This window comes from Acyrthosiphon pisum, chromosome A1 (assembly GCF_005508785.2).
Source record: "Acyrthosiphon pisum isolate AL4f chromosome A1, pea_aphid_22Mar2018_4r6ur, whole genome shotgun sequence".
Classification (NCBI taxonomy): Eukaryota; Metazoa; Arthropoda; class Insecta; order Hemiptera; family Aphididae; genus Acyrthosiphon; species Acyrthosiphon pisum.
This window is the reverse complement of record NC_042494.1, coordinates 88464594-88476894: the sequence shown is the minus strand read 5'-3', so window position 1 is coordinate 88476894 and position 12301 is coordinate 88464594.

The window sequence follows — 12301 nt, the reverse complement described above, 5'->3', positions numbered from 1 at the left end:
GAGTGTTTATATTAGCATTTTCTATATGTGATAAAATTTGAAAAAAATTTGACTCTTTTGAGCTGTTTACGGACATTGTAAGTTTTCAATTTTTTTAGTTTTTTTTTTCTATAAATATCAATTAAGTTTTATCTATTGGGCCAAAAAGTGTAAATAATTAATACAAGGCTCCGGATACAATGTTACAATAGCAGTTGAAAAATATTAAAAATACATAGGCACAATTATTTTTTATAAGCATTTGAAGTTGAAATTTTGACAAAATTTATCAATTTTAAAATTGAATAATTATTTGGTAGTTAAAAATTTATAAAATGTTCAACTTTTATACCTAAGGATTGAAAATTTAAAACAAGATTCCACATAAGTAGTAATTTCTGTTACCAAAAAATCTAAAAAATACATAAGCTCAGTTTATTTTTATAGTAATTTTAAGCTCAAATTTTGACAAAATTACATATTAAAAAACCTGGAATAACCTGGAATTTTAGTTATTTTGTTGTGATTGTGTAATATTATTCGTGGGTACTTGAAACTTCTAAATTATACTATTATATATCTACGATAGTACCACGATTTGTTGTTGATGTATAACGCGTTATAAGTACCTATTGTGATATTGTGATATGATGAATTTGGAATTTATTATAAATACCTATTATTGGTCATTTTTTTTTTTTAATACCATAGATAAGTATATAATATATCTTATACCTAGACTTACATACCGTCTCCACTCAGAATCGTTTTTCTTATACAGTGATATTATTATTATTATTATTATTATTATATTTTAATTTCTAACGCTTTGTTTATCTCCATAGAAACGATTAAAAAATTATAATATTTTAATATTAATTCAACTTACATGATAAAATAAATAATAACAAAATATAAAATATCCAGACTGTCAAACCGTCTCCGCTCAGAATCGTTTTTCTTATACAATGATATTATATCATTGAATTCAAGTCTAATACAACCATTATACAATGACCCACTTGTAGTCTACTGTATAGCAGAGCGACATCCACTTACCTGCTTTTTTTTTATTTGATTCATGTATATAATATAATATAATATTATATCGGTCAATTTTATACGTTGGTTTATTTTTCATACCCACATTTTATGCGATGAATATTTTGCTCGTAACCAATGTCGTTAATATTATTCATCACGAAGTTGTTTTATAAATATATATACATATTTATATTTAAGATCTTATATATAGTACCTATATATAAATGTATTGAAATGCCATACTGTCGTATCACCCGTCCAATCACTGTTGATTACACCATCCACAATATTCCAATCACTTCTTCTAATTATGTCCATGACCTAGGTTTTCACTTTTCCCAAAACATTTCCCCCCAAACTACATAATATTCTGGAGATTAATATTGTAAAACATTGAAAACTCTCGAATTCATCTGGCGTATCTCCTCTGAGTTCAAATCGTGTTGACGGGTTGCTATAGCTCATCAGTCCAACCTATACTAAAATACCGATCTGTTCTTTTGAACGCTCGATTATCCATATATTCCCTAGTGGTTGAATGGTTCAATGCAAAATGTCTATCATTTGGTGCTTATTATCTAAAGTTCTCTTGTCCTCCAAAGTCCACTTGATTAAGACCTTATATCTGTATATTTATCCAGCCTTGATAATCGAACAAACATTGTGAATATATAATTTTTATAATAAACTTTTATTAACCCTCTTTTCTTAAATAAATGTTAAATCCATACTATAGTCTTTAGATACACGTCTTCTCCCTTATTTATACCATTTTCCACATCTAATTATCTATATATGTTTTATAAAATTAACCTACTCAGTAAAGTCTCGTATTATTATTATTTATTCTACTTAAGATATTATTGTAAATATTGTGGTCTTAAACTGTATTGTTATTCAATAAAACAAATATAATTTTTGCGATATTAAAGTTTAGTAAACTTGATTACCTGCTTGATTATGGTCGTCGGTTGATTTTTGATTAACAGAAAAAAGGTTTAAACTATTACTATTTGTTTAGATAGTAAAAACTCACTTTACATTTAAATTAAAAAGTCAGTCAAAATAATATAACAGTAAGAAAATATTAGAAATTACTATAAATGTTAAAAAGCAAAACAAAATTATTATTTTTGAATTTATACCTAGCCATAATTCATAATTATACAACAAAATAATATTTTATAAAAAATAAATGAAAACCATTTCAATTTCAATTTCTTATTATTTTTGTATAATCAGCAATAGTTATTTTATTAACCATCATCTAACTCAGGAGACTCAACTGGGGCCCTCATCTCAAAAACAAAAGGAAACAGCTAAACTCCCACCTACACGTCATCAGACCTCTCCTCAAATCAAACATGAACCTGTCCAACCGTTTACTTTTATATAAAAGTCTCCTCCAACCAATATGGTCATACGGAATCGCCCTCTGGGGCACTGCCAAACCATCAAACCTTCGGAATATCCAAGCTTTCCAATCTATATGTCTTCGCATGGTCGCCAAAGCACCTTGGTATGTCACAAACGCCGCTTTACATCAAGACCTCAAAGTACAATCCATCAACCACACAGCAACCACATTCTACTCAAGACTTCACCGCAAAATGCAAGGCCACTCCAACAAATTAATATCCAATCTTTACTCAAAACATCTTCTCAGCAACCCCACCCGCCGACTTAACAGAAATTGGTCTAGAGACCTTATCTAAAATACTACACTTACTCAATTAGATTTAAGACTCACTAAAAGGTAGCTCAACTGTGAGCTTCCCTTCACTGCCCCATAATTGTCATCCCTCCTCCAATTTACTCATTGTACATAACTTTTATAGATGGTAAATTTTCAATAAACGCTATTTAAAAAAAAAAAAAAAACTATTATCTAACTTTTTTTTCCTATTACTATCTATTAAAGATTCCCTAGATAAACTTTATTTATATTGATCTATTGTCTATTTAATAGTCTTTACTTAAAACTGCATTTGAATATATTATATGAGACGCATAATTTATTGTTATATAAAAATAAAAAACATTTTTTTAACGGTCAATTACTATATCTTTGATAAACAGCTCAAAATAAGTCAAAATATTTTGAAAATTTTATTATGTATAGAAAATGGAAATTGTTTTAAAGTTACACCAAAAACCAAAATCGATTTTCTCGAAAACATATTTTGCGTAAAAATTCCCGTTTTTCCTTAATTTTTCTTTTGTTTTTCACGGCGCTTTTGAAAACTATTGGAAATTTCAAATTTTGACCTCCCGAATGCACCAACTATATTAACTTTCTCATCAAACAAGATACTGTTGAAGAAAATCGAAACAGTTTTACTGCCTCAAACCGTGATGATAGACACAAAAATAAAAAAATAAATTAAAAAATTAAAAAACACTCATCATTGTAAAATCAATACATTCATCGTTCCACTCAGAATCTAAAATGGATTTTTTTTAATTTTAATAGCATGGCACGACTAGAATTTCATAAAATTTACTTATAGCATAAGTTTTCAAATATTGAACTGTGATAAAAAATAAGTCAAAAGACCCGAACAAATTACAAAAATACGTAAAAATAGCAATCAAAAATAACAATCAGAGTCGGGCAAAATTTTATCTAGATAATTATTCGAATAAATATTTATTCGAATGATTTTTTTTTCAATTATTCGAATAAAAAATTATTCGAATGATTTTCATAACTAATTATTCGAATAAAAAATTTACAATTATTAAATAATCCCATGTATTAATATATATTATAATATGGCCTCTACGATAGACTATTGGATCGATAAGCTTTCTACTTTTAATTTGAAGAGCATGGTTTAAATATCTTGGTGCAATTAATTTTACTTTACGCTTAACGAATAACAATAATATTACAAAAATAACGTGTAATTGAAAGTAAAAAAACTTAATTAGTTTGTCATCAACCGATTGAAGACAAATATTTAAAATAACGACATAAATTATGCATTCTACTACATCCTGTAGTTATGACAGTGGCGTATCCATGTGAGGGACTGAGGGGGCTGCAGCTGCCCCCCGAAATGTTAAGAAAATTTAAAAATTACTTCAATGGTTTATGATAGTTACACAAAAAGTCTTAAATTGTATTTAAAATATTTAAAATTTTACTATAAGTATTAATACTTTTTAGCCATCTATCTGTGCTAGTAGGTACGTATTTAATGGGTAAAAGTGTAAAAGTTGATCAGCCTATTATCTATGTATAAAATATGTTCTAAAACTCTATATATATATATATATATACTAGCTGATCCCGTGCACTTCGTTACCCGTTAAATGTACAAACTGTATATGACTCAAACTTTGTTCAATGCGTTATTTAATATTCGGTGTGTGATGTTCTAGATTTATCTTACTTTTCTGTCACCCAGGATAAAAATTTTGATTCACAGCAGTACATTATCAGTAGCAATCTACCTGCGGTAGATCGCGACCACGTGCTGTTTGTGCGTAAGTGTATGATTTACTCTAAAATATCAAGCTATACCAGTTGTCGGTTTTACTTAATTCATCTACGATGGATTAATATAATCATTAATACAAAAACCCAACCTACCATACTAAATCCGATGAGTAAAAAAACCCAAATTTACCCTTTTTAAATTAGCCTATCTTCTTCCCAGTGGTCTAATCTACCTACAAACATTCATATATATATATCGACAAAAAATAATAATACAAATCAACAAACATGCCCAATTAACCAATAGGAACCAATATATAATACACTATTATTTTTTAATAATAATATTATTATTTCTTATATACATAACCAATAGCAACCATTTATAAACAAATATTTCTATCGTAAATAATATTTTTATTTTATTTTTTCTGGACAACCCTTATCACTTAGGGGTATGAAAAATAGATGTTGGCCGATTCTCATACCTACTGAATATGCATAAAAAATTTCATAAAAATCTGTCAAGCCGTTTCGGAAGAGTATCGAGACTAACATTGTGACACGAGAATATATTAGAATATGATTATATATAAGTATAAATTAATAATGAATATACTAACGACTAAAGGTCACCACACACTTCAGTGGTAGTGGTTAAATTGTATCGTCTCGGCGGTGCCTCTGTGGCAGCGGATAATATTTGCATACTATGATTTATAGTAAAAATGGGTAGAATTAATGTTCTTACACGTCTGTGAAGAACATGTGTGGTGACTATATCGAACGCATGGGTCCTGTGACCGTTATTGAAAATCAAATTATGGGTAAATATGAGCCTATATAAAAAATGAACTTACATCAGAGAGTGATATCCGAGGGGGGTAGTCAAATAGTGAGAAAAAGATAACATACAACTTAAGACTATATACATTAATAGCGATAGAGAGAGAGAGAGAAGTTCCACAACAAAAATAACATTATTTTTTAGAAAAATATAATTTAAGGACTCATCATCATTTGCACAGTAATTAACCATCTCTTTCTAACAATGGTTGGCACGTACGTTGCACCTGCCCGGTCCATTAAGAAAACCTTAATTTTTTTTTCACAATTATTTAACGCATAATTACACACGAATTTACACAACTAAATTTAGAATTTGCATGACATTTATTTTACCATAAAATCAAAATATGGGCGGTACTGACCTCACGTTTCGTCAGCCCCACACAGGTGAAAAATTAAATCTTTTATAAATTGAGTACCCAATAAATTAACATTAATTTGAAAACCTAAATATAGAATTTTCATGAAATTATTTAACACGCAAAATCTTTGTATTTTTATCAATACGCTGGCCCAGCCACAAATAAAAAATATATATTTACTAATATTTAACGCGCATAATTAGTAAAGAGTTCAAAACAGCAAGGTTTGAATATTTTTTTGGTTTGCGTGCTATTCGAAACTTAAAAAAGTATATGCTACTCAAAGGATAGAGCTACAACATAATAGTATGATCATATAGGTTACCAGTCTATGGTAACTGCAGGTATATGGTTTCACAGTGTATGTGTTCGTATAATATATAATAACATATAACATATTATGCACATCCGTACCGTAGTAGTGTATTGAAATATAAATCATGAAAGTATTATTGATTCTACGTCTACATAATTATTAAAATACGTCATAATGTCATGTACTTGATGTTATAATTAACGAGCCAACTCGATTTTTTTCGACATATTTTTTTTAGCGCAATCATCATAACGCTTCAGCGATCGGAATAATCGTTTGAAACTGCGTTTCGAAATAATATTATAACATATCGATACATCAGAAAAGTGGAATCGTTGACATTGATGAACACGGCGGCGGCGAGACGCCGCGCCCTCCAGTATAATAATATAATATATTATATTACACACAACTCGCACAAGTGATATTCTCGGTCGGGGCATTTTTATTGTGATCTCCAAAACGTGTAACCGGTAGCGCATAATAATAACACATTATGACTATAAACATATAAGCTGCATGTGATCCGCGGAGATGAGCTGCACATATTTCATTATACCTATATAATAATATATTGTCCGGATTAATCACGGTCACGAATCAGTGTGCATATTGTACGGTGTTGGTCATCAATCTCTCCGGGAACACATATCATTATTATATGCGTATTGTGCAGAGCTGGTTATCGACGGACAAGGTATATAATATACACGCATATAATAACATAATACATGGTATTGTAATAATATATTATTGTATGTATATACCTACTTGGTACATGCATGCGTGCGAATCCTTCAGCTCTGACCGGACCGCGGTGTATAAGAATTTCGGCAAAGGGTTCCTCCCGCAGCCAGCAGGGTTGTTTTTTACACCCGAACCACCCGGGAGAAAAAAGTCGTTTATGATATTACAGAGACACATATTATAATATTGTAACATAATATTATTATGTATATAAAATAATATTATATTAAAATATGTAACTCGATTTGACGGATTCGTCCGTATAAACCTCTCGTTTTAATAATGCCATCACGGGAAGATAATAATATAACATATTATATTTAAATGTAATTTCGGTATAAAACTGTGAAGTCTTCAAGGTTCATATTGTGCGTATTATATTATTATACATGAAGTGATGTAGTGTGGTGATGTATACGTATTAAATTGTTTGAAACGAAACGATTGCATACAATGCGTGAAACGAAACGACAAAAATGTTTTAATAATATTATTATGAATTGGGTTATTTTTTTTTTACGTAAGCTAGAGGCCGGCATGATTTGTTTAGCGAAACGCCAAAATACATAATAAAATATATTATAAATTGTACGCTGTCACGTCTACATCAGCATTTAACATTTTTATTTACATGATGTACAAGATGATATAGTTAAATGTTGGCTTCGTTATACGCTTGAGCTGGGTCTTCACTTTGCAGGCGTTGACGTTAAAAACTCACAGGTAAAACTTAATTATTTTGAAAATAATCAAATTATCATTTAAATAATCAGTTTTTATTCACAGGAAAATCACATTATGTCTTTTATTTCATGTTTTGAATCTGAATATTATTTTAATACGACCTAAAAGTCGAAGATTGGACATTTTTCATGTTAAACTATTATATTTTTGTAATAGTTCAAAGTTTAGATGAATTCATTAGGCACATATATGTACTATAGTAACATTCAAATAACTTCTGCAGTAGTTTAGATAAATATTTTCTTCCTTACTATAAATGTATAGGTAATCAATATTATTTTTCCGATTTGTTCTTTAATTATTAATATGATAATAATATGATAAGTAAATGTTATTATTGTAATTAAATGTCTGTGAACGTTATCTCCTTAATTAATTATAATAATTTACATGATTGACCACTTAACAAACCTCAGTAACCTTAACCAACCTTTTTTATTTAAATTCTAGCATTCAAGACCGACTAATAAAAATATATTGTTATGGTTATATTCGACTAACAGTTGTAAGAATCTTGTTTAAACAAAAATATAAAAATAACAAATTTAATTAATCGATTTTGGTGAAAATGAGCGATAAGTTAATAAAGAAAAGTTATACAGAGTGTCGAGTGGGCGCAACGTTTTTCTATAGAACTGTGTTCTTTTATTAGATATTTGGATATAATAATAATGATAATATTATATTATAAGTACCTCATTAGGATGTATAATTTGTTGAATATAAATAAAAATTTTAAAATGTTATTAATTTCAGAATATGATGAGTTAATTAATATTAAATATCTGGATATATAATAACTAATAAGTAAAAAAGTTTTCTCTATTGCATAAAGCTAAAAACTACAAATTTGATTTTTATAAGGTTTTTTATTGCTCTCCCTCACCTTCCAGAACCTCACACAACTGTATAATATTGTAGAGATTTTGCAGCCTAAACCACGCGTTTACGTTGCCTTACCAGAGTCGTAAGTGAATTTTATTCTACCAGGTACTATAGGTACATATAATACGGTTGAAACCGAACGTAGTAGCCGCGTTTTATTGGCGAGTTATTTTCGATCTTTATTATTTTTTTATTTTTTTTTCTTAAGCCCACAACAATCGAACCGCATCGATCATTTTTCGCTCACTATACAATAATACAAAAACATTATTATTATATGTGCGCGTATTAGGTACCTGCACATATATTATATTACCGTCGTCGTTATACTCTCCTCGGACGTACGCGGCCCGCGGCACGTGTTTAATAAGGCGTTATTTTATTCCAGTCTGTTGGTGGCCTTTCCTGCAGCCGATGTCTTTTCTCTTCCGCCACCGTAGTCGTCTTTTTACCACTACCTATATACCTACTTCTACTGCTACTGATATTATATGTGCAGTGCTGTTATTATTATTATTATTATTATCATTCTTTTTTTTGCCCGATTAGTTTTATTGGATTTATCGCCGCGTGACCGACCGGTGCCCGGAGAATATTTCTCGACCACAAAAGAAACGGTCGCGCGCGGGCAGGCAGTGTGTTTGTACAGTTGTTGCGCAAATAGCCGCCGGCCGCCCGCGTACAATGTTATGGTACGTACAACGATAATACTATACGCCTATATACGATATTATATTATGTATAAGTAAGTTAACCGTGCAAAGCTTTCGCGGAGAGAAAAAACACGTATCACGCGGTTCGAATAACATATAAATTGCAGCGGGCGAGGACCAACGCAGCTGCCGTAGTAGCGTTTTAGTCTGACGTGGTACGTACGCATTACATGTTATAGGTACCTAAGGCGTATATACGAATATTGTTCGGTCGACTGCTTCCTGTCGGATTGTGCAGCCCCGACGATGGGGGTGTGATGGTATTGGGTAGAGAGCGGGGTTAACCGCTAATAATTGGATAACCGTCGTCGCCGCCGCCGACGGTATGTTATTTGCCACTTTTTTTTTATATCGTACATTTTTTATATTTATATATATAATATGACGTGGTCGCCGAAAAAATCGTCTCCTGCGGTTGTTACGCGCAACAGGCACGGATCCATGGGGTGAAGCTAAGAGAGTTTACCCCCCTCCCCCTACCCTTTGGAAATGTTATATAATATGATGTACCTATTATTGATTTGTATAATAAAATATAGTTCATAATATGTCTTAAAATCATTAAATTTAAAATATAAATAAAATTGTTGATATTATTGTTATCAAATCTTATCAATAATTTGTTACATTTATGTATAGATACTACGCAATTATAACTGTATTGTTTCTGAAAAAATTAACCCCCTTCCCACCGTTTCAGAATTTGAAGAACTACACCTGCACGCCTAATATAATAATAATTAATATTATAGATATATTGAAATATATTAGATTATTACAATTTAAAGTAGAAGTCTAACGGCAAAATACCACTGCGCGCAGACTAAAACAAATATATTGAAACATAGTGGAAAAGACATTAATGGAAATTGAAATACGAAATGTACACATATTAGCGCAGGATAGTGATGGATAGATGGAAACAGGTACCTACATGTGTTGTGGTAGTAATGGCACTAGTGGGTCTCGATAGCTTTTGAAAAGCAAAACAGAAGAAGAGTTTATGTATATATATTATATATAGGACCGTTGTAAAACGTCTTACAATTTTGAAAATCATTTAATTGATTGAGCAGCTCACAGACCACAAATTATAACGTAGACATTTATTTGATATACCTAATTTAGTGATTTGTGTTACATTATTGATTGATGTTGTAACAAGAATTAAAAAAAATAAAAAGTTATGTGGATATAAAAAAAAAAAGTCAAAATATTATAACTTTGGGAAGCTGAGATATCCGAGAGTTTTGTTTTTTGTATATTGTTTAATGGATATTTTAACAAACGAAATGTGTAGAAATATTTGAAACCAAATTTTTTAATTACCTAAATGATAACTGAAGTCCGAGATTCTACGAAAATGCAGAAAATATGTGAAATTGTTCAAATCAATACAATTTATAGTGCTCACTACTTAGCCAAATTAAAACCAATAAATTAATTACAAAAGTTTTTTTTTCTAGGATTGTGCAGTGGTGGATTTAAGGGGGGAACAGTGGTGCCCGGACCCCCAATTGGCCTAGCATCAAGGTCAATAAATTGGGCCATTTTTAAATATTTGTGTCGTAAAACTTGGAAAATTACAAATTTTTTTGGCCCTCCCCAAAAAAAAATTCTAAATCCGCCACTGGCTATAAGGTATACATAACAGGTGTGTGGACTGCCAGAGTTACGGCCGTTGGGCCACCCTTTATTTTTTGTGGTTTCAGACTGATAAGTGAAGGTTGGCCGCCGCTCGCAACCACTTGTTTTGTATGTGGTCCGTAAGAGGATCATGCGTCCATGCACTTTCAACAGGCACCAGGAATTTTGGACTGGATAAAGTACTTTCAACGGGTACCAAGTGATCTGAACAGGAATAATTTATTTTATAATTTCAGCGAATTACGATCCATTATTATTGTTGTCGTCGCATAAACATCGCGTGCACTATAATATTATTGTGATTTGTGTTATTGTATTATATTGTGTTACCTACGTAATATTTTACGAGCATTATTTTTTCACACAATACATCATATTTATACGAGCAGTTATTTTTTCACTCGCTCGGCCATTGGCACACATTATATACATTATAATATATTATATAGTGGACGTTCCCGCTGCGAGAAGATAGTTTATATCGTATATTCGTTTGTGTGTGTGTATATATGTATATTGTATAATATATATAGAGAGAAAGTCCCTAGAGCAATCAACTCGACGGCAGAGAATAACACAATAAATGTTAAGCCCGTGATGTAAAGGTGTATAGGTATAAAATTCGAAGGAGAGAAAAAAATATTTGGGGTGAGAGGCGAGTGATTAAACTGCCTCGTAGCCGTCGTCGTCGTCGTCGTCGGCCTTGCCGCGACGTCGCGCGCATTGTATGTTATATACCTGAAATCGCAACCGTGGGACCCTTGAGCATGGGACGCCATTCTCTCGGGTATTTTTTATACACACGCATATATGATATATATACAGACGGGATTTCGTTTTTTATGCGCACACGATACGTAATTTTAACCCCTCCTTCTTCCGCTTTTTTTATATTTTTTCAGACCCCATCGGCCCTAGAGAAACTATTTTTTTTTATCATGTACACACACACACCACTCTCACGTAGGTATAATAAGACGGCGCGCGGAGTGTATATTTTTTTCGAGGGTGACCTCGAATTGCAAAAGGTTGACCCTGAGCCGCGGCTCGTCTGCAGCAGCATCGCGAGCACACACTCACACACACGCACACGGTGCGTTAGCCATCTGCGATGCACAAACAATGCACCTACGATATAAAATTATACACATAGGTATAGCCGCGCACCGGTCGACGTGCCGTGTGGCGAAACTACCCCTTCGGATGACGAGACGAACGACGTCGAATATTATATTATGATGGTGAAACGGAGAGAAAGTATACAATGTAATATAAAAAATATAATAAATACCTACGCAATATTGTATTATAATAATATATTAATAAAAAACACATAACTGGTAGGTGTATAAAGTATATTACACTTATGTTATTATGATATCCGACGTCATCGTCCTTGGCCGTTTTCTCGACGACGGCGTCTAATAATTAATATAATGAACTTTTGATTCGGGTGGATTTTTTTCGATGGTGCATTATCTATGAATGGTGGGGGTGTAAAAGAACAGGAAACGCCGTGTAAAAAATCGTCCAGCCCATGCAGACGGTATACCTGCTATGATACCCATTA